The 25,360-nt window shown below is 42.2% G+C and overlaps 2 pseudogenes; one reads left to right on the top strand and one right to left on the bottom strand.

Moving 5' to 3' along the window:
• The first annotated feature begins 38 nt into the window (after positions 1 to 38).
• Positions 39 to 4,039, top strand: LOC105075571 (large ribosomal subunit protein uL6 pseudogene; annotated as a pseudogene).
• Positions 4,040 to 13,718: 9,679 nt separating this feature from the next.
• LOC105075497 (histone-binding protein RBBP4 pseudogene) lies at positions 13,719 to 25,322 on the bottom strand (annotated as a pseudogene).
• Between the last annotated feature and the right edge of the window lie 38 nt (positions 25,323 to 25,360).

The raw sequence follows: 25,360 nt of genomic DNA, 5'->3' as shown, positions 1-25,360 counted from the left end.
GGGTGTTGGAACTGACAGACTAGGAATTTAAAACAACTATGATTAATACGCTAAGGGATCTAATGGATAAAGTAGACAGCATGCAAGAACAGATGGGCAAGGTAAACAGAGATGGAAATCCTAAGAGAAAACCAGAAAGGAACGCTGGAGGTCAAAAACACTACGACAGAAGTGGAGAAAGCCTTTGATGGGCTTGTTAGCAGACTGGATACAGCTGAGGAAAGAATCTAAGAACCTGAGGATGTATCAGTAGGAACTTCCAAGAGTGGAAAAGGACAGAGGCTGAAAAGAGACAGAGGAGAACACCTGAGGACTGTGGGAGAACCACAGAAGGCGGAACGCATGCGCAACGGGAACACCAGAAGGAGAGGAAACCGAGAAAGAGACAGAAGAGATACTTGAAACAACAGTGACTAAGAGTTCCCCAAATTAATGTCAGATGCCACACCACATACCCAGGAAACTCAGAGAACACCAAGCAGGATAAAGGAATAAAACAACAACAGTAACAACAGCAGAAGCCCCACACCTAGGCATGTCATTTTCAAACCACAGAAAATCAAAGATGAAGAAAACACCCTGAAAGAAGCCAGAGGGGAAAAAGCCATCTGCCTTTTAGAGGAACAAAGATAATTATAGTCAATTCCTTAAAACTCACGCAAGAAAGAAGAGAGTGGAGTGAAATCCTGAAAGCTTTGAAAGCGAAAACTCAGCATCTTAGGATTCTGTACCCTGCAAAATTATCCTTCAGCACTGAAGGGGAAATATAGATTTTCTCAGGCACACTACAACTGAGGGAATGTGGTGGCAGCATGCCTGCCTTGCAAGAAAGGTTAAAAGTTCTTTAGAAAGGATAAATGTAATACAGGTCAGAAACTCGAATCTATGTAAAGAAAAGAAGCACGTCAAAGAAGCAATAGCAAAGGGAAAATAAAAACCTCTATTTTTTCTTACTCTTTTATATATATATATTTTTATTGAAATATAGTCAGTTTACAATATTGTCATATTTTTCTTAGCCTTAATTCATCCAACAACAAAAAATATTTGTTGAAAATAATGAAAGCAACAATGTATTTGATTGTGTATGCTTATGTATATATCTTTGGTATGTGTATGTTTATGTATATAAGCATATATACATACATATGCTTAGGGACATTTATAAGTAAAACATAATAGCAATGACACAAGAAAGCGGAGGGAGGAGCAATCACATTTCTACATATTAACAATAAGCATTTGGAAACCAAAATTAAAATGTAATATCATTTACAATCATTCCAAAGACAATGAAATACCTAGATATACATTTAAAAAAATACATACAGAACCTGTATGCTAAAGACTGCAAATAGCTGATGAAGAAATCAAAGACCTAATTAAATTGATAGACATTGTGCTCATGGATTGGAAGACAACATAGCAATGATATCAGTCCTCCCTAAATTGATCTGCAGGGTTACTGCAGTTTTTGTCAAAATCTCAGTGAGGTTTTTCATATACATAGACAAGCCTATTCTTACATTTATATGGAAATGCACAGGACCTGGAATAGCTGAACATTTTTTTTCTGATAAATACACATCATCTTACTAATTGGTATTTGATAGTGGATGAAAACGTGCATTTGTTATTATAAGGTACTTGAACTACCCAGGAATTAACTTAGACTCAGACTTTACAACTTTCACACAAATTAACTTAAAATGGATCAAAGACTAAATACAAAAACATAAAACTCCCAGACAATAACACAGGAGGAAATCTAGATGACTGGGTAAAATGGTGACTTTTAGGTAAAAACCAAAGGCATGATCCATGAAGGAAATAATTAATAAGCTGGACTTAACTAAAATTTTAAAAAATAAGTTCTGCAAAAGACAGTGTCAAGAGAATGAGAAGAGAACCCAGAGACTGGGAGCATATCTCACAAAAGACACATCTGATAAAGGACTGTTATCCAAAATATACAAGGGACTCAAAAATCCAGCAATAAGGAAATGAACAACCCTGTTTAAAAATGGGCCAAAGACTAACAGAACTCTCACCAAAGATAAACAGATGACATAAATAAACATATGGAATTTTTGCTGTATCTATTGCAATCTGACTGCCTCCATTCAGGAAAACGTTGACATCGCTCTGAAGGGACACACAGCTATTAAGAAGGGCCCCAGAGGGACCCTGCAGAAGGACTTCATCACGTCAAAGTAGAACTCAGTTTCCTTGGGAAGAAAGGAAAAGGCTCCGGGCTAACAAGTGGTGGGAAACCAGAAAGGACGTGGCCACTGTTTGCATTACCTGCAGTCACGGTCAGAGCATCATCAGGTCGCACTGGGCTCATCACAAGATGGGGTCTGTGTATTTTCCCCCCATCAGTGTCATTCGGCAGAAGAATGGGTCTCTAGTTGAAATCCAAAATTTCTTGGGTAAAAATACATCCACAAGGTTTGGATGAGGCCAGGAGTAGCTTGCTCAGTATCTCAAACCCAGAAAGAAGAATTAATTCTTGGAAGAAACGACAGTGAACCTACACCAAATTCAGCTGTTTTGATTCAGTAAGCCACAGCAGTTGAAAACAATGATATCAGAAAATTTCTAGATGATATCTATGTCTCTGAAAATGGAACGGTTCAGTAGGCTGCTGAATCAGTTCTAAGTTGTCCAGCTACCGAAACAAGATGCTGGGTGATTTCCTAAGACCTCTTTGTTATATTTTAAAGATATAGTAAAGTCCTGTATTGAAAAGGAAAAGATGTTCCACATCACGTGTCATCAGGGAAATGCAAATTAAAACCACAGTGAGATTCCACTGCCCACTGAGCAAAATGGTCAAAATCCACAGCACTGACAACAAATGCTGGGGAGGATGTGGAGCAACAGGAACTCTCATATATAGCTGGCAGGGATGTAAACGTGCAGCCACTTTGGAACACAGTTTGGCAGTTTCTTACACTTAACCACATGATCCAGCCATCATGCTTCTTGGTATTTACCCAAAGCAACTGCACATGGATGTTTATGGCAGCTTTTCTCATAATTGCTGAAACTTGGAAACACCCAAGATGTTGTTTCAGTAGGTGAAGGAACAAATAAACTGAAGTACATTCAAAGAATGGAATATTATTCAGTAATGAAAAGTAGTGAGCTATTAAACAGAGGAAATTTAAATGCATATGACTAAGTGAAAGAAGCCAATCGGAAAAGACTACATACTATACGATTCCCACCATGTGACATTCTGGACTAGCAAATCTGTGGATAAGGTACTTGCAGGGTTAGTGAAATGGGGGCAATGAAGAAGTGGACCAACAGAGGATTTTTAGGGCAGTGAAAACACCGTGTGATACTTGTCATTATACGTTTGTCCGAACTCAGAGAATGTACAAGACCAAGAGTAACCCCTAATATAGACTACGGACTTTGAGTGATTATGACGTGTCAATGCAGATTTACTAACTGTAACGAATGTAGCTCTCTCGTGGGGGCTGTTGATGATGGGAGAGGCTGTGCGTATGTGGGACAGAAGGTATATGGAAAATCTCTGTACCTCCCTCTCAATTTTGCTGTGAACCTAAAATTACTCTTAAAAAAACAGTCTTTAAAGAAACTCAGTTGCTGGCTGAGGTCTCCCTGACACTCTGAGGTGAGCCTCGCAGGGGCGGGGCCAGCAGCCCCCGCAGCAGGGCCCCAGTGGGAGTGGTCCTGGGCTGAGCAGAAGAGGTCGGTTACCAAGAGAGCGTTTGAAACAAGCACTAGATCAAAGAATAGGAGACAAAACAGACAGAGGACATGGAAGAAGGAAGAAGGAAGCCCAGCAGTTGGAACAGAGTTACTAAATGGGATAATTAACAAGATGACAAATTGACGGGAGAAGATAAGAGTTAAACTAGCGTCAGAGTGAGGGGCTGGGCTTCTCTGACTGGTTCCATTCGTTCCTCAGAAGCACAGAGCCCCAGCCTGAGTATTCCTGTCACATGTGAGTACGTGGGTACGTGGGTACAGGGTGCTTCCTCTCCCTGAGGACAGCCACGTGGGTCCTGCAAAGGGAAAGAATACCAAACACATCAGATGCCATCTGGAAATACATGGATGGAATTTTAGTCCTCTGAAAACCTCTCTGACAATGTCCACTGCAGTAACACCATAGAATGATCTCTTCAACAGGCACAGTTTATAACAGTAGCATTAGAAAGACAATTACTGAAAACTTGGACAGTTGTACAAGCAGAAAATTGGGACTGAGGTCTTACAGAGCCAGCATTGGCTACCGTCCGAATCTCAGTGTCCTGTAGGCGCTGACCACCCAGTGCCTGAAAGGTTTCTGTGATTGTGGCAGATGGGAGAGCTTCAAGGTGAAGGCTGAATTTGCCCACGGACTGACTTCCTTCTGGCCCTGAACTGATTTCCCATGACTTGTGGTAATAATGTGTCCACATGTCGTATAAGTCTTCATACTTTCAGCACGGGCTTTATTACTGCGGGCCTCCTGTGTAGGGCTTCGTTTCCTGTAGCCCATCTGTGTGCAGTTGTGCATTTTTATGATGTTTGTACAAACAAATATATGGGGAGGCACCTAAGTGCCATAGTAATTGTTAACCCAGACCGGAGGAGTTACACAATTTTATTTCTTTTATTTAACGTACGTTTCATTGTACAGAAAAATAAGAGTGAGAAGTAAAAAGCATGGTGTGTTATGATTAGTTAGAAAACTCAGTGGATGAGTTTTAACTCAATTAATTTTAATTAAAGGCTAACGTTGTGAAATCCAAAACTAGAACCAGAAATTCTGTTAAGGCGTACAGGCTACACACAGTGGGGAGAATTGTGCCTCAAAAGTTGAGTAATGACCTCCCCAAATACTGAGCTGCTCTAACAAATACCAAAGGAAATGAGAATGGCACCTATTTTCCTGCTAACGTTGGTGGTTCCTAGAGAACATGGAAAGGTGTGACGCACAGTCCGGTATCAGTGAAGCCAAGGGCACGGGGACTGGCCCAACAGCTCCTGCGTGCCGGGGTTTCACCAGGTCCCGAGGGTGCTGAGGTGCACGGTGGGGAGGGAGGGAGGTCAGGGAGATGGGAAAGCAGTTCTCTGACGTCCAGAGCTGTCTGGGCACCTCCATGGCTGAACCCTCTGAACTCATCGCTCACTTCCCTACTTCGCTAGTTTCGATAAGCTTGTTGCTTAGAAACGCACATAAAATGTGAAGTGGGGGCACCGCAAAGCAACCCGTCACACCCACCAGGCCCTGTTTTATTACCTTTATGGCATTTCAAGGTGAAAGCCTATATTTAGCCCTTCTTTTTCTCAGGGAAATTCCAGACAGCTGCAGGGGAGCCCTGGAGTTTCTCTTGCCTGTCAGCGGGGCCCTGTGCTCTGGCTCCGCGAGCCGCAGGGAGCAGGACGGGAGGTCGGCGCTTCGCCAGGACGGGGCACAGTCTTGGAGACATCGACAAAGGTGGGCGTGACTGCCGGTCCCTTCATCGCCTCTTAAGTTCCACGGGATAACCTTACACATGGGAACATTTCTTCTTCTTCTTTTTTTTTTTTTTTGAATATGAGTTATACATAAAGAAATTGCTTGCAGCTATTTCCAGACCAATTTATCTGCAGTTATGGGAACCTCTTAAAGGAGAAGACATGATCTGTCTGACATCCTTCATCCACCCACTCCCCTTTCTCTTTTCTAATGAAAAATGTGCAGCAGTGCAAACTCCCTCTGCATCAGTCTTAGGCCCAGAAGGCCATCTGGCTAACCCAGGATGCTGTACCTTCAGTGACAAGAAGATGAACAAATTTTTTTTAAGTGAATGAAAGCAATTTCTCATATTTTTTCAGATAGAGCAAAAAACTGGAAGACAGTCCCAGGAAAGAGCTAGCAAACATCACCAATAGGCCAACATCTCCACGTAGGTAATAGGAAGAAGGCGGCTGACCTTTCCCCCATGCCACCGCATATGTGGATTTCGGACCTCGCTCCTGCTTTCCTTATTTGCTGTCCCTTGCGCGTCAGGTTGTAAATCATCACTCCACCTCACCCCAACTCTGCTGGAAAGTGTCTCCAACTCTATAAAGCACCGTGTAGGTGGCTGTTCAATTAAAGGCACAAGGTCTGCAGTCAAAAGATCTGGATTTGGGACCTGTGTTCATCACGGACTCACTACGTAACTTCCAGCAATGTTACTTACACTAGTCAAGCCTTTGCTCATCTGTAAAATAGGATAATAGTAGTACCTACTTCAGTTTCTCACCTATAAAAAGAAAAAAATAACATTACGTACCTCACGGGGTTAGTGTGAAGATGAAATAAGGAAGGCAGCGGGCATAGCACAGAGAGTGGGTCACAGCAGGCATTCAGAACAGGTGGGTACACAAAGGAAACAAACGTATGGTTACCAAAGGGGAAAGGGGGTGGGGGGGAGGGATAAATTAGGAGTGTGGGATAGTGAGGAAGCCAGCAGGGCTGGAGTAGAGTGAGCAGGAGACAAGACAAGGAAACGTTTTAGGGAGGGACCGGATACTACAGACCAGTGCGGTCTGATAAATATAACCCAGGAATGTGAGTCTCATAAGTAACTTAAAGTTTTCTATTAGCCACACTAAAAAAAGTAAAAAGAAACTGGTGAGATTATTTTTAGTAATATATTTTATTTATCAAATATATTCAAAATATTATAATTTCAATATATAACACATGCACTCCAGTGTTCACAGCAGCATTATTATAATAGGCAAGATATGGGAGCAACCGGAATGCCCATCGACAGATGACTGGATAAAGAAGATGTGTGACATATATATGTATATATACATACACTGAAATATTACTCAGCCATAAAAAAGAATGAAATTCTTTGCAACAACTCAGATGCACCTAGAGGGTCTTATGCTTAGTGAAATAGGTCAGATAGAGAAAGGCAAATATTCTACATTATCACTTATATGTAGAATCTAAAAAAAGAAACCAGCAGAAGTGTAACAAGTGAGTACAACAAACAGAAAGAGACTCACAGATACAGAGGATAAACTAGTGGCTACCAGTGGGGACAGCGAATTGGAGAGGGGTAAGAGGAGGTAGGGATTAGGAGGTACAAACTACTATGCATGAAATAAATAAGCTACCAGGATACATGGTACAACACAAAGAATATAGTCAATATTTTGTAATACCTTGAATGGAGTATAATCTGTAAAAATATTGAACCGCAAAGAAGTTGTACACCAGAAACTGATGTACTATTGTAAATTAACTATCTTTTATTAAAAAAAAAAAAAAAGGAATGAAACTCCTGGACCAACATTACCAATATTTTCATGGGTTTTAGTCACTTGGTTGAAGGACTTAACTTCTCTGAGCCCATGTGTCTTTCTCTGTAATGTGAGACCCCCTTTCAGGAAGAGGAACCCCGAAGCAGAGACCGCAAGGCGAGACCGGGCCTGGGCTGCGCGGGGAAGCCCAGCGTGGCTGCAGAGGAGACGCGAGGAGGGAAGTAGCAGGTGTGGAAAGTAACGGGAGGGGGTGGTAAAGGGAGCACGTCGCTCTTTCTCCGTTTCTCGGAATACAGGGAACTGTACGTGAACTCACCACCCAGCCCTATGCCACAGAGTTGTGGTTAGAAACTCAGCTCCAGACTCTTCTACGCCAAAATGATCTATCTCTGCGGTCTTTTTTTTCCCCGTTTTCATTTCCACAAATTCAGTTCATCTAATATACATGAAAGGCATAGACAATTTGAGCAACAGTGTTTTCTGACTTGCTCCAGAAGGAGAAGCTGTTCAGAGGCAGAGCTGCTGGGCAGGTGATGGAGTTTAAGCTTTCCGGGTTTTTCACTTGCATGGACCTCTTCCAAGTCTCCTTCGTTAATTTTGTGTTCATGCTTTGTCCTTTCCCTCAGGAGGGCCTCTCCAAGTTGTCTAAGCTTCGGGACCCACATAACCTAGATCTCCCCCTACTTAGGATTAACGCTGCATCATAGACCTCTCCTAGGGGTAAAAGTAACTGACTTGGGTAAAAGTTGGGGAGGGACTTAGACACCCCGTCTGTTTAGCGCACCTGGGGAGGGCTGGGCATTTACGCTGCAGGGGAGCCGACGCCCTTTGGAAAGGCAAAGTTAAACAGAGAGAATTACGCAGAGAGAATTATTTGTGTGTCCTTCCCAAATCTGTCTGATCGTAAAACCAGGCATGTGGCTTCTAAAACATACAGATTCCTGGGCCTTAATCCAGATCTACTGACTCAGTCTCAGGCAAGGGCCCAGGAACCCTTATTTGAAGAAAGCTCCACCTGTGGGGACCAGTGTGTTAGGGCTTCTGAAGCAGAATTTTGAAATAATGAGACATAACTCTGGGAATTCCTGGAAGAAAGAGCAGCCTCCGCCCCACAAACAGGAGAGCTCCTGAGACATTCACTGTTGAGACACTCCATCAAGGATTTATAGCCTGGGTAGCGCTCTCCCTCCCCTCAAAAGTGCATCCAGTTATCCAATAAATGAAGGCCCAGCATTGGCAACCCGAGACCAGGCCCAGGCAAGAGGAGATGGACACAATACTGCTTTCAGGTGGCCTCCAAGGATGTGGCTGGGCCCCTCCCAGGAGGAGCACCGCCTTCTGCACCTGCGGGGACCTGCATTGGAGCAGTGGGAAGGTATGCTCCTGGGCCTTCCAGCTTCCACACCTGGCCTGAGTCAGCCATGAGGGAGCCACAGGGAGAGGCTGGGAGGGCGAGCCCAAGGGCGTCTACGTGCAGGACAGAGCTGCGCGTTAGAGAGACAGGGTCATAGGCTCGGGGTTACCCAACCAGTAGACTGGCAGATCTGGGAGGATGTAAGCCTGAAAGTGTCAGGGAGAAATAGACAGACTTAGTTACATACAACTAAGAGAATCTGCAACACAGGGAACTAAATATGCAGAGTCTAACATGTTGATGAAAATAGAAAAAGAGCTGAAAGCAATCATCGCTGCTTGAGTCCTGCGGTTTGGTGGGGAGGAAGGTGAGTAGGGGATGGGGAAGCAGGATCCGACTTGAGGCTCCTCTGTAGAGGTGCAGAATGGGGAGGGGGGGCCAACAGAGGGAGCCAGGGCGGGTGCCGAGAATTTGCATCAGTACGACTTCCAGTTACATGGGGGACGGAGAAGGCCTCAAACAGTGGCTTAAAGAGAAGATATTAAAGGAAAGAGGATGGAGAGAAGCCCTTGGAGAGGGAGTTAAGAGGGGGTCAGCAAATCACAGTGAGTGAAGGCTAATCCAGAGGCAGAAGCCCCCCAACTGAGATGGGATGGACCCCAAGGGAGTGGCTTTAACAAAGTCTGTTAGCGTGTTCAAAGGCCCCTGGTTTAAAGGAGGCCCCACGAACTTGCATATCATTAGAGAGGCAACATAGCGAAATATACAGTTCCTCTGATTCACATGGCCAACTTCCAGGAATTAAAAAAGAAAGTTTAAATCTGTCAGTGATAACTCACAAATCTTACAAACCTGGAATGGAGCTAGGAATCAGAGAAGGGTCGACACTTTTAGGACAAATGTACCAGAAAGAACATGAGGTGGAAGGGACTGAGTCAGAGGCAGTTATCAGCTTCTATTTTCAGAAAACAGCAGCCTTGGACACAAACCAACAGGCAGGCAGTGTGCAGGTGCTGGCCCCGAGACCAAGTGAACATCAATCTCTGGTCACAGCTGCACCCAGAGATAGCAAATCACTATTTCCCCATCTGAGGAACTAAGATAAAGATTGCATGACAACATAGTTCTTCCCCAAAGAAAATTTGCAACAGTGGGCACTCAGCCTCTGAGTTAAGACTCTCTCTGGCCTCCTGGGTGATCTGCAACCTCTAATGCCAAGTTCTTCCCCAGCCAGAAGCCTGCTTGCCATACTAATCACCTCTGGACATGTTCAGTATTCGGGAACTCCCCTATGTCAGCAGCTAGCTAGAGGCAGGGGCAGAACCCAAGCAAGAGTCTTCACACTGACTTCAAACTTGGCTTTGTTTTTCCTTCTTCTAAACCGGGATCTGTGGCAACTCAGGTTATCCATCCATCCACAGTCATCTAACCAGGAAGGTGTCAGCGCTAATGCCAGGCACTGGGGAGAAAGAGTCAAAGGCAGGGGGGAACCAGGTGTGAGGATGATGATGCTGCTGTCATGATGGTCTGACTATGAACTTGCTGCCTCGCTCTCTAAACCTCAGTTTCCTCAACCTTAAAATGCAGCTGGAGATAGGTACCTTTTAGAGTCATTTGGGGAATCAGAAATAATGTATATAAATAATATACAAAACAAAAACAGACTCACAGATCTAGAAGACAAACGTATGATTACCGGGGGGAAAGGGGGGGTATAAATGGGGAGTTTGGGATTTGCAGATACTAATATATATATATGTATATATATAAAATAGATGAACAACAAGGTCCTACTGTGTAGCACAGGGAACTATATTCAATATCTTGTAATAGCCTATAATGAGAAAGAATATGAAAAGGAATATATACGTATGTGTGTGTATAACTGAATCACTATGCCATACACCTGAAACTAACACAACATTGTAAATCGACTACACTTCAATTTAAAAAACTAAAAAAAAAAACACAGAATGGGAAAACAAGAAACAGTATCTACAAATTGCCTACAGCTGCTCCATAAGGAACACTTATTACCATTGTCACAGACCGTTAGAGGAGGAGCCCCGTGAGGACACTGAGGGTTACAATGCAGTCTGTCAGCACCAGGATATGAGGAAGCATGGGGTGTCATGCAAGAGCAGAGGGGAGGTTTCCAAATCAATACTGGGCAAAAGTGTAAAGTGAAGTTTCAGAATTTTGAAGGATGGGTAGGAGTTAGCGAGGGGAAGAGGTAGGCGGAGTGCTTCCGTGTAGGGAAAGCAGCAGGCGCTAAGGCGCGGAGGCATGCAATATTATGCATAGTTTTGGAAGAAGGTTTATATGACGGAAGTAGAGAAAGGGTTAAGGGGAAGGGATGGCTGTGACCCAAAAGGGATGAGCAGGGGCCAGAGTATGGAGTCTGTGTCCTAAGCTGAGAGCGTTGAACTTGAGTTTCATGCTGAGAAGAGACTCGGAAGAATTTTAAGTAGAGCAGTCTGATGGTGTTTGTGGGAGGGGTAAGTTGGACAGAAGTCACGCTAGTGGCAAATGCTTCAGTGCCAGCTGACAATGTGAATTCTAGGGCTCATAAAAAGACCTACTTTGGAGCAATCATGGCACAAGAACTTGCATTTTCCCTTAGTGCCTTAGTGTACATCTTACTTATGAAAAAAGTTGAGGAACAACAAGGTACAGTATAGCGTGATGGATAAGAGCACGGGCTCTGGACTCAAACCGTGTGTGTTCAGAACGAGTCTCTGCCACTTCCTAGCTGGCTGACCTTGAGCAAGGTATTTAACCCCTGTGGGCCTCAGTCTGCCCATCTGTAAAATAGGAACAATAATAGCACCTACCTCAAATGGTTGCTGTTAAGGACTGGATAAGGGTAGAACAGTGCGTGAACAGAGGTCACTCATTAGTGCTGACTAGTAATTAGGAGTGGAGTTGATGCTAGGAAGGCTGTTTGGCCTCCAAGCCACTCTCCATGAGATGGTCACCTTCACTGACTTCTTGGCTTTGACTCTATGGACAAGAATTCACTATCAGTTAAGCCACATGAGTCATAGTAACTCCTAGTTACTCAGTTTATGTAAAAATATTTTTAATAGTCACTCAAGCATCAAAATCAATTATAATGCCTCAAACAGACTAGTTAATTATTTCAAGCAACATAAAACAAATCTACATTCTGTCACACTTAGGATTTTTTTTTCCCATCTATTTCTTAAAATATGAAAAAAATTTAAATTGATTTATAATCATTTTACAATGTTGTGTCAAATTCCAGTGTAGAGCACAATTTTTCAGTCATACATGAACATGTATATTTTCATTGTCACATTTTTTTCTCTGTGAGCTACCATAAGATCTTGTGTATATTTCCCTGTGCTATACAGTATAATCTTGTTTATCTATTCTACAATTTTGAAATCCCGTTTATCCCTTCCCACCCCCCCCCACCCCCTTGGCAACCACAAGTTTGTATTCTATGTCTGAGTCTGTTTCTGTTTTGTATTTATGCTTTGTTGTTTTTTTTTTTTTTAGATTCCACATATAAGCAATCTCATATGGTATTTTCCTTTCTCTTTCTGGCTTACTTCACTTAGAATGACATTCTCCAGGAACATCCATGTTGCTGCAAATGGCGTTATGTTGTCGGTTTTTATGGCTGAGTAGTATTCCACAGTATAAATATACCACTTCTTCTTTATCCAGTCATCCATTGATGGACATTTAGGCTGTCTCCATGTCTTGGCTATCGTAAATAGTGCTGCTATGAACATTGGGGTACAGGTGTCATCCTGAAGTAGGGTTCCTTAAAATATGAAATATTTGGTACTTGCAAAATAACATATGAAGTAAGTATGTTACAAAGCGTAGCGACAAGCGCAGTGAAATCACTATTCTGGAGCACTCCAGGGCCACTGACGCTCCCTCGGTGCCTGCCGTAGTCTGAGAGTTTGTGTCCCCTCCCTCCCGGCCAAATGCATATGTTGAAATTCTAACCCCCAAAGTGATGCTGTTCGGAGGTAAGACCTTTGGGAGATGATTAGGTCATGAGGGTCGAACCCTCTTGAAAGGGATTAGGGTCCTTATAAAGAGAAGCTCCAGAGAGCCTCCCTATCCCTCTGCCACGTGAGGACATAGCAAAAAGAACCAGGAATGAGCCCTTACCAGACACCAGATCTGCCAGCACATTGATCTTGGACTTCCAGCCTCCAGAACTGTGAGAAATGTATGTTGTTTATAAGCCACCCAATTTATGGTGTTTTATTACAGCAGCCTGAACCACTGAGCTCCTGGGTGAGTGTGTGGAGCAGAGGATCCTCTGTCCTGGATGCGTAATGTGAGAGACTTTTACGTGAAGCTACAGAGGTTTCAGAGTTAATTTGTTGCCACAGCATAATCTAACTTAGTCTGATCAATAGTTTTAAGGGGTAAATAACTCTATATAAGTGTTACTATCCCTCTGCACATTAAAAATGTTTTTCCGCAATCTTTCGTCTTCCATTTTTGTTGCTGAGAATTCTGCTGTCTCACTGTCACTCCTTTACTGGTAATCTGTATTTGTATCTTTTCCTTTGGCTAATTTTTAATATCTTCTCTTTGTCTTTGACATTCTGAAGTTTTACAACAGTGTGCTTAGGTGTGTCTATTTAAATTCATCTCACTGAGGATCCTGTGGGTCTTAGAATCTGAGGTTGCTATCTTTCATACTTCTTTTTACAATGTCTCATTCGTTGTGTCTTCAAATACTGCTTTCTCACCTCCTCTATTATCTCCTCTTGAAATTCTGGTTAGAGGCAGAGTGCACCTTTTCACTCTGTCCTCCATGACTCTTCATCTCTCTGTCTCGTTTTCCAGCAACTATCTCTCTGTGCTGCATTCTGTGTAAGGTCCTCCAGCCTATACTTACCACTTCCCAGTTCTCGCTTCAGCTGCAGGATCTGCTGTTAATTCTTCCACTGGGTTTTTTTATTTCAATCTCTTTTTTTTTATGTAGAAAAGCAATTTATTCCATTATAAGCACACAGTTAGTCATGGAGAGTAACAGGCCTGCTGGTGAAACAGGTCACCCAGAATAAGAGACAGTATCGAACTAGTGGTCAAGGACTAACTCCTAAAAAAAAAAAAAAAAAAAGCAACTCTTATCCAGGATTAATTTAATTTTAAAAACAAATACAAGCTATCAATTCACTCTTCTCAACTTAACTGGACAGTCTACCTGTGGTATAACTGTCAGGTAAAAACATACATCTTTACAACTTGGTGGTCCCAAGTTTTTTTTTTTTTTTAAACCATTTCACAGAAAGGAAAGAATACGAAAACAGCTCAAGAAATACACTACAAGCAAGAATATATGAGGAAAGAGGAACACACAGTTTTGATTTAACTGAAGAAAATTAGAGGGGACTGGTTTATTTAAGAAAATGTGCATCCTGGAAAGATAGGTGTGAAGATTTTAGAGTAGGAATTTATATGACTTGAATCTCCCCTATTTCCTGAATAAAAATGACATCTTGCAGTATTTATACTTCATGGCTCAGACACCTACCTCACTTGCCTCTATTTCTTACTCACTCTAGCCTTTACTTAAATGAGTCTGAAAATCTTGGGGATATAGCCTAAGAAGAAACATAACCACACACAATATTCCCCCTTTGACCTCTGTTACTAGAAAATTCCTGAAGAAAATTTAAATATAAGTCTGTGGCTTTGCTGAATCAATCCCCCAGTTAATATTTAGAAAACACCTGTTTGGGCTAATAACATTGTTGATGGAACTTATTACAGAGGGATAACCAAACAAAGTCTGTGTCTCAAAACCAGTGTTATATCAATCTCAGGGTTGAGAGGCAGAAAAGGGAAGTCTAAAATCACAAGAAGTGCAGACATTATCTAGGACCCTTGTCCTTCTGGATCCATGCTTCCTTCGGGGTCTTCATCATTATAAATGTTCTCCGCCATTTGCCACACTTGCGTGATACTGTCTTCTGATACAGAACAAATCACCCAAGGTTCATTGGGATTCCAGGAGAAATCAGGTATCTTGGCAGTGTGACCACCATGAATAAACAACAACTCTGGTGGCCCATCTTCTGCATCTTCTGGAGACCGTTCCTCTCCAATTTTTCTTAAATCCCAGACATTCAGCCTGCGATCGGTACCACTAGAAGCCAAAATAGTCTCATTGTGAGGTGACCACTGAACCTGGAATATTTCATCCTTATGTGATTCAAAGGAATGCAGCTTCAGTTTCAGATTTCTCAGATCCCACAAGGCAACAGTCTTGTCAGCTGATCCTGTGGCAAGAATGAACTCACTGTATGGATTGAAAGAAAGGCAGTTCACTTCAGCAGGGTGGGCGTCAGCTGAGTGGCTTGGTTTGGAAGTACTGTTTGAAAGAGTATCCCAGATTGTAAGTTTCTGATCATCAGCAACTGACCCAAACAGAGACTCATGGAGCAGATGCCAAGAGACTGCTGTATGCCCTGTAAAGATGGTCTTTGCGTCCACAACTTTTCCTTCCTTTGGAACAGCACTGATGTCCCACAGGCAGATGGTATGGTCATCTGAAGCACTAAGTAAGTGCCCACTGAGATTAGGGTTCCAAGAAAGCCCATAGCCTTCCTTCTGATGTCCACGGAGATGCAAGTCTGGGTTACACTCCCCAGAAGGGTCTGGTTTAGAAGGATGTTTCGTATAGTCAAAAACAAGAACATCACTGGATGGAGTCTTTGTTGCAATAATGCAAGGGTTCTGGGGCATATAACGTGCCCTGTTTACTTCTCCTTCATGGTTGATCTTGATTTCTATTTCAATTTTTCCACTAACTAAGCCAAAACCTCCAAATTCTCCTTTTTCACTGTCATAGTGTGAAGCATCAAACTGAGCATCATCATTAGGGAGCTGCATGCTGGCTATCACAAGGTGGTTCTGTTCATCCGATGTGTGTGTCCCCAGGTCAAGTTGATAAATACTGAAATCTTTCCCTTCTGGTCTGGTTACGTCTGGAAGCCACTGTGCAGTTAGGCTGGGCCACTCCAGAGCATGGGTCATCACCAAATCATAAAGAAAAGGGGTGTTCTTTTTCCATATTTTGCACTCTTCGTTGATCACACGTTCCTCTACTGCGTCATCAAAGGCTGCTTCCTTGTCGGCCATGGCGGGTAGGCAACCGGGGGGATCCCGGGGTTGAGCGTTGCAGGAGGGGTGGGGAAGCTGCGTATTTCAATCTTTTCATTTCTAGAAATTTCATGTTGTTCTGTTTAAAATATGATAGATCTTTCATATAGTCGCTTTTTCCTTCCTCACATTTTTCCTTTACATTTTATTTTAACATATTAAACACACTCATTTACTTTTAAATTTACCCGTGCCTTTAAATGATGGCATGTATTTTATCACTCATGTTAAGTGCTTCAGGGTAAAAGAAGTCCTCTCTCTCTATATATATATATATTTTAATTGAAGTATAGTCAGTTACAATGTGTCAATTTCCTCTATATATTTTAACTTAACGTTTTTATGATTTCTAATTTCTTATGCCTTAGGAAATAAGAAACTTACTACTGGATCCTTTCCTGCCCCTCGATGTCTAATTCTGGGCCCAGTTATCACTAAGGGCCCAGATCAAACTGTATAACATCCATTATTGTAGGTAAACCAATACCACCCTGTGTATGCTGTTTAGTGTGTCTTTCTCTTGTTATTGAGTCTGTCTCCAGTTGGCCCTATTTCTGCTGCAAACGTCATGATTTTAATTCAGGGGTCTATGATTATTTCTAACTCTCTGAGACCTACCTCCTCCTTTTCATAGCTCATGGCATCTGCTGTGTTTTGGAGAATGTCCAAAAGTTTGACCTCTGGGTATGGGGATGAGATTGGACAAACTTTTGCTTCTTAATACCATCTGCCTGGGAATAAAAATCTCTGGATGGGAGGAAATAAAGAAAGGAAGGAAGGAAGACAGTTTTTGGAAAATCTGTATGTATGTCTGTCCTTCCCACTAGGGAGAATATGGGGGCAGGTATCCTGCATGTCAATGAGGAGTTTTCAATAATTAGGGATAGTTTCGACTGACAGAGCTGCTGTCTACCCACTGTTGTAAATCCTGGCTTATCAACTACACTAAAGTTACTCCCATTTTCTAATCGATTTATGGCTTGTAATCTTGCATCAGCCCAATTGTTGCAGTAAGGGCAGGCATTACCTCTTTTGCAAACTTTCTAGACGAAATCATCGCAGCAGTGTTCTCTTATTTCATGTGACAAAACAGATCCCACACTTCTAAGAACAAAATCTAGAACAAAATACCTGGATTTGTTTTCAAGTATACACTCGGCACTTCCTACAGGTGTGAAGGCCACATTACAGGTGTGAATCTCAGGGACGGCAATGTTCACCAGGAATGTTTACCTTACCGAGCGATAGTTACAGGTTTTTTTATTTTAAGTATATGGATCCATCCTCAGAATCAGCATATAAAACCTGCATTAGTCCCTTACCAGACTTTCTACCGTCCAGCTGTTGGGCTGAACCCCGTAAGCCTGCAAGCCCTGTACTTGCCCAGTCTCAGGGCTGAAGGAGGAGCCCAGAGTCAGCAACAGACATCAGAGGTTTACCGGATGGGGGATCTTACACGTCTGAAGCAAGGCCCTGGAGTGACACCCCCAGGTGTGTGGCAGAGGGCGGCAGGGAGAAGGGGGTTCCCAGTTACGGGGGAATTGGCATCAGGCTGGTGCGTGGGTTACTAGGGAGACCAGCAGAGGAACACACCCCTCATCATCCCTTTGAGAAACTGTCATAGTGGACACAGTTCTGGTCTAAAGACTGGAACAGTCACTAGCTGGGGCCAAGGACAAGCATGTAGGTGTTTACTGATTAGGTCCTATGATTAAGAGGAAAGGTTAGTCACGTGAGTGGGTGTAGGTGGAGCAGGGACTGGTCCAGCAGGGGACGTACAGACGGCAAGAGAGCAGCCATCCTGGGTGGCCTGACCACACACCAGCACATTAAATCTTGGTTGAGAGAACGAACACTTATAAAATACTGTTGAAAGAAATGCAGTTTCTTAGGGCTGCCATAACAAAGCACCGCAAGTTGGATGCCTTAACAAAAATGCATTCTCTCGTAGTCTGGAGGCCAGAAGCCTGAAATCCAGTGTTCACAGAGCCAAGTTCCCTCTGGGGCGTCTAGAGGAAGATCCTTCCTTGCCTCTTCCAGTGTCTTGTGGCCCCAGGTGTCCCTTGTCTTGAGGTAGCACAACTCCAAGCTTCACCTCCCTCCTCCCTCTCTGCGTCCCTGCGTCTTCACATGGTGTCCTCCTCTCGGTGTCTTACTTCTCCTTACAAGGACACCCGTCATAGGATCAGGACCCTGCTCCAGGATGACCTCATCTTGCCTAATTACTTCTGCAATGACTATTGCCAAATGAGTTACATTCTAAACTCCTGGGGATTAGGGCTTCAACGTGTCTTTCAGGGTGGGGGAGCGCATACAGTTCAACTCAATAACGGTATTTATTCCTCCAAAGATAAGATTTTATCTTCCACATGCTCTTGGATCATACTGTCTTAGAATCACAGGAATTTGTTTTCTCTGGACTATGTTTGGATGCCAGGTTTTCATTTTTTATCAAGCAATGCTATAAGAAAGAGCTTAATGAAAGCCACTATTGTATTTACTAATCAAATTCATTCAGAACTTTGCCCTATGTGATTTTTTTTTTTCAGAACTCAGTGTTACAAAATTTATCCCCTTGACTAACTTGTAGGGTTCTTTTTTAGAGTCAATGAGAATCGCATGCCTAATTATGTGGGGTTTTTTTTTTTTTCTTGCTTTGGTTGCCATGAAGCTTGACAATTCAACCATAACTTAATTTTAATAACTTTGTATGGTGCTGCAGCTACATATCTGTATTTTTATTTCTCCTCTGGTGTTGATATTTTATTTTCATTGGGATGTTAAATAATTTTAAAAATTGCTTCTTATTACGAGTCACTTGAATATTTTGTTTTAAAATGTAGGTAATAGGTAGAAAAAACAAATAAGTAAATCTCCCTCTCTCTCCCTCTGCCTCTTTCTCTCTCTCTTTTTCATTCACAGCAGATTTTCCTCTTGTCCCAGCTCATCCATCACTGAGTGACTGACCAGAGATTAAGAGCTATCAGCATTCTATTCTCCAGTTTATGTTTTAAGTGGATGATTCAAACAGTACACAGATAAAAAGGGAAGGGGAGGCAAAACAATCGCTCACTTCATTCTTGAGCAAGTCAACTAGATCTCACTGACTTTCTTCAAAGATTAGGAAAAAGTTCAAAAAATAGCAGGGGACCCACACAACAGTAAAAGTAAAAGAAATTTGGAAAAGCAGAGAAAATAAACAAGGAAAAGAAAATAAATCAGTGAAAATCACACCAAAAGCACCAAGGTGTGTAACTTAAACCAAAGAAAACTATTAGAAAAAATAAGCTATTGGAAAAAAATCACATAGAATTTAGCAACAAATGGCATAGAGTAAAGGGGACCATGGAGAAGATGAAAGATACGGACAAAAGACAATGGGGAACTGATGAATGAATGACTGCTGTCTTTTAAGATGTGGATGAATTAATGGAACTAAAAGTATGCATAATAGAAGAATTTTTTGAAATAAAGCAAGTCTTAAAATTACACTTAGAGGGATCACCACATTCCAAGAAAATTTAATAAAAGCTTTTTTCTAGAACTTCAAGGATTGAAAAAAAAAATCCTACAGTCATTTAGGCAAAGGGAAAAAGGTCATCTTCAAAAAGACATTGCAAGCAATGTTAGATGCTAGAAGAAAATGGAACAGTGATTAATGAATATCGAGGGGGAAAGTGTTCTATACCTGGTCTAACCACCTTTCATGTGTAAGAGAAAGATGTTCTCAAATACGCATAAACTCAAGAAACATAACATTTATGCACTTCTGGAAAATTTAACATGAAAAGAATTAAGAAAAGGAACAGATGAGTAACAATAACGAATTCATGAATGAGAAAGTCATGGGGCACAAAAGGTTTGGCCATGTGCTTTGATTCTATTTATACATAAACTGTATTTAAATAACTGGTATTCTAAGTCATAAAAATTACATACAATTGTTATAATGCTTATATGGAAAATTATATAATGTGAAGAGTAATATTTTGATGATAATCAACTGAAACAAGAATCACACTTGTCCTCCAAACTAATACAAAATGGGGAAAGAAGATAGTCTGAGTAGATTAATTTCATTGTCTTTCATCCTCATTTCATTTCTATGGTAAACTAAGAAATATAAATGTAAGCATATTATTTAACACATTTTACCACTTCCAAATTGCCAGAGTGTGGTAGGTGACCTTCTAAAGTGGCCCCCAGTGGTCCTCAGCTCCCAGTATTCATGCCCTGATGTGTAGGCTGGACATAATGACCTGCCTGTAACAAAGAAAATGTGGCAACATGATGGATTTTACTTCTGAAAGTAGGCTATAGGAGACTGTGATTTCTGTCTTGCTTACATTCTTCCTCTGACTCTTCTTTCATGCTTGTTTTGATACAGCCAGCTGCCATGTTGTGAGCTGCCCCATGGAGAAGCCCACATGGCAGGAAACTGAGGCTCCCAAGGGCCACTAGGAACTAAATCGTGCCAAAAGCCACAGGGGTGAACTTGAAAGCAGATCCACCCCACGTTAAGCCTTCAGCTGAGAATGAAACCCAGTTCAACATCTGCGAAAACTGAAACAGTGAAAATCCTGAAGCAGAGGACTCAGCTAAGCCATGCCAGGATTCCTGACCCACAGAAAGTATGAGTTGTCTTAAGCTGCTAAATCCTGGGGTAATTTGTTACACAGCAATAGATGACTAATACACAGAGGAAGATAAAACTAAAAACAGAACAAAACAAAAAGAAAGGAAACACAGATCACAAAGCGAAAGAGAAAACAACAAGGATACACAATGTAACCAGGTATAACAGATAAGATTAAATACGTCTAATTACAATAATTTCAAGTGGAATAGAATAAACTATCCTAAAAAATGATTAAATGGGACAAAGAGAGTCACTTCAAAATGACAAAGGATACAGCTCCCAGTAGTTACTACTAGTGTGAATCTTCATGTATCAAATAATACACCATTAAAATACATAAAGCAACACTTGAAGAAATAAGATGAAAAAATGAAATGTTAGATGATGTCAGTGAATTTTAAAAAGTTCTTGAAAAACCAAGAAAAGAAAAAATATATATGGCTATAGAGGATGTTAATAACATGATCAAAAAGATTGATGATAGTATCTGCTATATAGCTGATGCTCAATAAAAACTTATTCTATAAATCTTATTGCATGCAAAGGAAAAATAATAATATTTTAGACACCCAAGTAGTATTTACAAAGGAAAATCACATGCATAGGATAAAAAAATGTAGACAAAATACACCAAACATTTAAGAGGAATTATTTAGGAATGGACTTACTGGGAATTTTTACTTTCTGTTATTAATTTCTGATTGTTTTCATTTTTTTTTTACCACATACTTAGTTTGCTTTCATAATAAATAAATGAATTTCTAAAACGTTCCTTTTCCTCTTTAGGATATTCCTGAATAATTCCATTGTCTTTCTTTCTTTTCTTATAGGAAGAACTGTTCTACCTTCTGAGAGTAAACATCTCATAGTTCCATTTCTCTTAGAATGTTATTCCATCAACTATCCCCTCTGTTTTGAATTTCCATGTTTCTGCTTCTTCACTTTACCCTACAAACATAGCTGTCTCCTGTCCCCAATCCTAGAGCATCCCTTCACATTAAGGACCAAGTTTCCTCCTGGCCTTCTCTGCCAAAATTCTCTACTGCATCCTCCAATTCTGCAACTGCAAATCCACCTCTTCTAGACATGCATTTTATTGTCAATATTATTTATGAGGCTTTGTGCTTAGAGTAATTACCAACTTGCCCCAAATCCTCAACTCCATCAAAAGGGTTGACTCCATCAAAAAGATCAAGAGCAGAGGCGGAGAAGACGATGCTCTCTGAATAAGTCAGGGCCTCTCCTGGCAGAAGTCATGAATGAGCACTCCTCCAGGCTGAGTCCTCCCCTCCCCAGGCTTCAACATTCCACCAACATGGATCGAGAGTCCACCTGATTCTCAGAACTCGGCCTCCACCCACAGAGTCAGAGAGCCCAAACACTCGTTCCTACTTCCTGTACTCAGAGCCGTCCCATCATTTTATTTTTTGACTCCTCTGGGACTGGTTTTAATATTCCTTTGATCCCTGTCTTTGTCAGCCACCACAAGAAGTCCCAGACTCCCAGGTCCCACCTGAAGTCTCATTCCCACAAGGCTTCGAACATCCCCTAATCTATCTCCATCTCCCAGCCTTCCGCACCCACTGAGACTCTTCCTCAGCGCCCTCTCCCACATCACTTTTCATTGCTACCACTCTGGTTCCAGCCACTATTGTTTCTTGTCTCAATTACTGCAATAGCTTCTAGCCTGTTGGGCTTCTACCACTGCTCTCTACCATTTAGCCTGGAGAGAGCAGCCAGAATAAGCCTTTAAAATATGCCTGGAGGGAGGGTATAGCTCGGTAGTAGAGTGCATGCTTAGCATGCGTAAGATCCTGGTTTCCATCCCAAGAACCTCCATATAAAAAAAAAGAGAGCGAGAAAGAGAAAAGAATGCTAAAAATATGCCTGACCTCATCACTCTTCTGCTCAGAACTGTCCAGCATTTGCCCATTTCATCTGGCATGACAGGCAAAGCCCGTGGAATGCCCTTTGAGCCCTGCATCACCCGCTCCAACCCAGCGGTTATCCTCAGTGCCCCTGCTTCTCACCGCCAGCTCTCTCCCAACCAACCGCACTGGCATCCTTGTCATTTCTTGTAAACGCCAGGCACCTGCACCTTGTGCCCTATGACTACCTAACTCCTCTATCCCCCTGGAATGTTCTCTCAGCAATCCACAAGGCCACTCTTTTACCAACTCCCGATCTTCCCTTGAACGTCACCTTCTCAATAAAATTTACCATATTTAACATTTCAACTCACACTCTTTCCTGCATCCTCAAACCCCCTTATCCTGCTCTATTTTTTCACAGCATTTACCATTTTCTGACACATAGAATTTACTTATTTAGTTTGTACTTATTGTCTACTTCTTTCATGCTCATATTAGAATGTAAGCTTGATAAGGGCAACACACTTTTTGTGTTTTATTTACTGATGTCTCTCAAGTATCTAGAATGGTGCCTAGTACATAGTAGGCACTCAAAGGATGTTTGTTGACTGGCTGAATAAGGGGTTCACGGCCTCATCAAACCTAATGCCCCTTTTAGTAACAAATACAGGGTAATATCTTCTTCAACGCTGTGAAAGGAAACTAATAAGCTGCCCACACAATATCATTTTTTAAACATTCAGAGCAACACCTTCACCGTAATATAAAGGAAAAAGTAATTGTGTGATTCAACACGGAACTGCTCAGGCATCCCTAAACTAAAAGCCACAGTGAAGGAGTCAGATACTTGCATCATCTGTAGAATCATCATGAAGTGAACAGCACAAAATGGACTGTACTGGTGACTCAAATTCCAAGAATGGCACTGCCATCTCACTGTGTGAAAAAGTTTATGATAGAATATATATTAAAATATAATCTATTTGAATATACAAAATAGTTTCAAGGCTCAGGTAAAAATAAACAGGTTTTTCACCTACGTGAATGAGCAGCGGACAGGCAAGTCACACAGGATGTGGGACAACTCTGCTGGGCAGGACTGTCCTGGACACGGCAAGATGTCTAGTGTCTCTTGGCCCCACCCGACTACATTCTAGGAGGTCCCCACCCATAATCCCTTGGACAAACAAAGTCACTTTGGTAAATTTCCAAACCAACTCCTGGGGGCAGTTCCATCCTGACAGATCTTGGTCTGTAAGCCCACAGGCCTCTTTTCTGTTGTCATTGGCTACCTTGCTATGGCATCTGACCTCCTCTCCACTTCTCTTTCCTCTCTTGGCCCATGTCACTGCACTCCTGCAGCTTTCCCGTACGCCCTCCCCCAGTTCCTGCCTGGTGTCCTCGCCTAACTCCTCCCCTCCCCCTCCCCCCTCTGCTGCCCTTCCTTTCTCCTCTCCACCTGATCTCCAACTACCTGTCCTAAGTCACTAACTCTCAAAGGTCTGTTTCTACACAGGACATCCAGATCCACACTTCCAGCTGCCGCTTTGTCCCTCGTACACAGAAAGCCTCAAGTTATCCAAGTCCAAGATCAGTCATCTTCTTCCAAAACCCATAATCCCATCAGTGTACCTGTTTATGTGAATGACATCATCCACTTCATCTGGACATGAGCACCATTTCCATCCCTGTTCCTCACTCCCACATCCAGTTGTCTGTCTGTTTTCCCCCTCAAGTGTCTCATATCTGCCTCCTTTTTATCACTAGTTCAAACTACCACTACCTGTAACTTAGAATACTGTCCTCCTAACTGGTACTTCTGCTCTAACTTATCTTTTGATGCTTCCACAAAAGGAGTTTCTGCAGGGAATAATAATATTTATTAGTATTTATAAATAGTAGTATTTATACTTAGCACAGTGCCTGGCCTTCAAGCACTCAGTTGTTACAGGCCAGGCACTAGACTAGGTGCTTCTCATTTCTTTTAATCTGCACAACCACACCACAATATAGCAACCACTTATTATTTATAATAGGAAACATTATTATTTAAATCTTAAAGATGAGGAAAAAGAGGTTTGGGGAGACTCAATAACTTACCTGGGGTCACAGAGCTAGCTCCACAGTGACAACACCAGGATTTTAGGTCGATCGGGCTTCTGGCTTCTGAAATCCCTGGTTTTAATTCTTTTTCTTTCTTTTTTTTTTTTTCTTCTTCTTCTTCTTCTTTTTTTTTTTTTTTGGATACAACTTTTCTATACTGTCCCTAGCCTAATCACAACCTTCTATGCAGTCTCTACATCAGTCCCATTTGCCTTTTCCTTCCCACTCCATTCTTCCAATCAATAAGTTCTTCTTTTTGGTTTTACTTATTTCCATATTTAGTAGAGATTTATTATCAGCTATTTCAAGAAAGTCCTTCACAGCAGGCTGCCCTCTTTCACCGCGCCCACCACATCTGACACAGCCCTCCTCACTCTCTCTTCCCCCTGCCAAGACAAAGGGTGGAGAAGGAAATGAACGCGGGTTGGGGGAGAGGGGAGGGCTCCAACCTCCGCAGGTGCGCATACAGAAAAACTCCTCGCATCTTGAGTTTTCCTCTGTGTAACTCAGTGTTGCTTTATGGTTCTAATATAATGAACCAAGTAAGTAAAGACTGCTTTGTAAACTGTAGAGTGCTCTACAAATGTCACGTGCGGTTATTCATTCATTCTCCCTTTGCATGCCCCGCACTTCAACTGAGTGAGCAACAGAATAGGTGTTCCAAGCAGAGTGCCACGTGTGTGTTTGGAGTGAAGGGAGAGTAAGGCCCTAAGGTATGAACTTGGCCCCGGAAATCTATACTTGTCACTGCTGCCAAAACCCACCTTAAAACTTCATCAGAGTTGCCACGTGCGAGTAAGACGGAGAAAATGGCATTAGTCAGAAAACCCCCGATTTAAAAGTCTCTCTAGGAGTGTTTCCCACCCCCAGCTCCCTGGCGTTTTTAAGTTCTTGCAAATGTCCTCCCTCACCGCCTCAAGGCCTGGGCCCCCGCCCCTTCCCTTCCGGGCC

Source organism: Camelus bactrianus, chromosome 13 (genome assembly GCF_048773025.1).
Source record: "Camelus bactrianus isolate YW-2024 breed Bactrian camel chromosome 13, ASM4877302v1, whole genome shotgun sequence".
Taxonomy (NCBI): domain Eukaryota; kingdom Metazoa; phylum Chordata; class Mammalia; order Artiodactyla; family Camelidae; genus Camelus; species Camelus bactrianus.
Note: the sequence above shows the minus strand (reverse complement) of the source record. Positions and strands in the feature narration are given on the sequence as shown.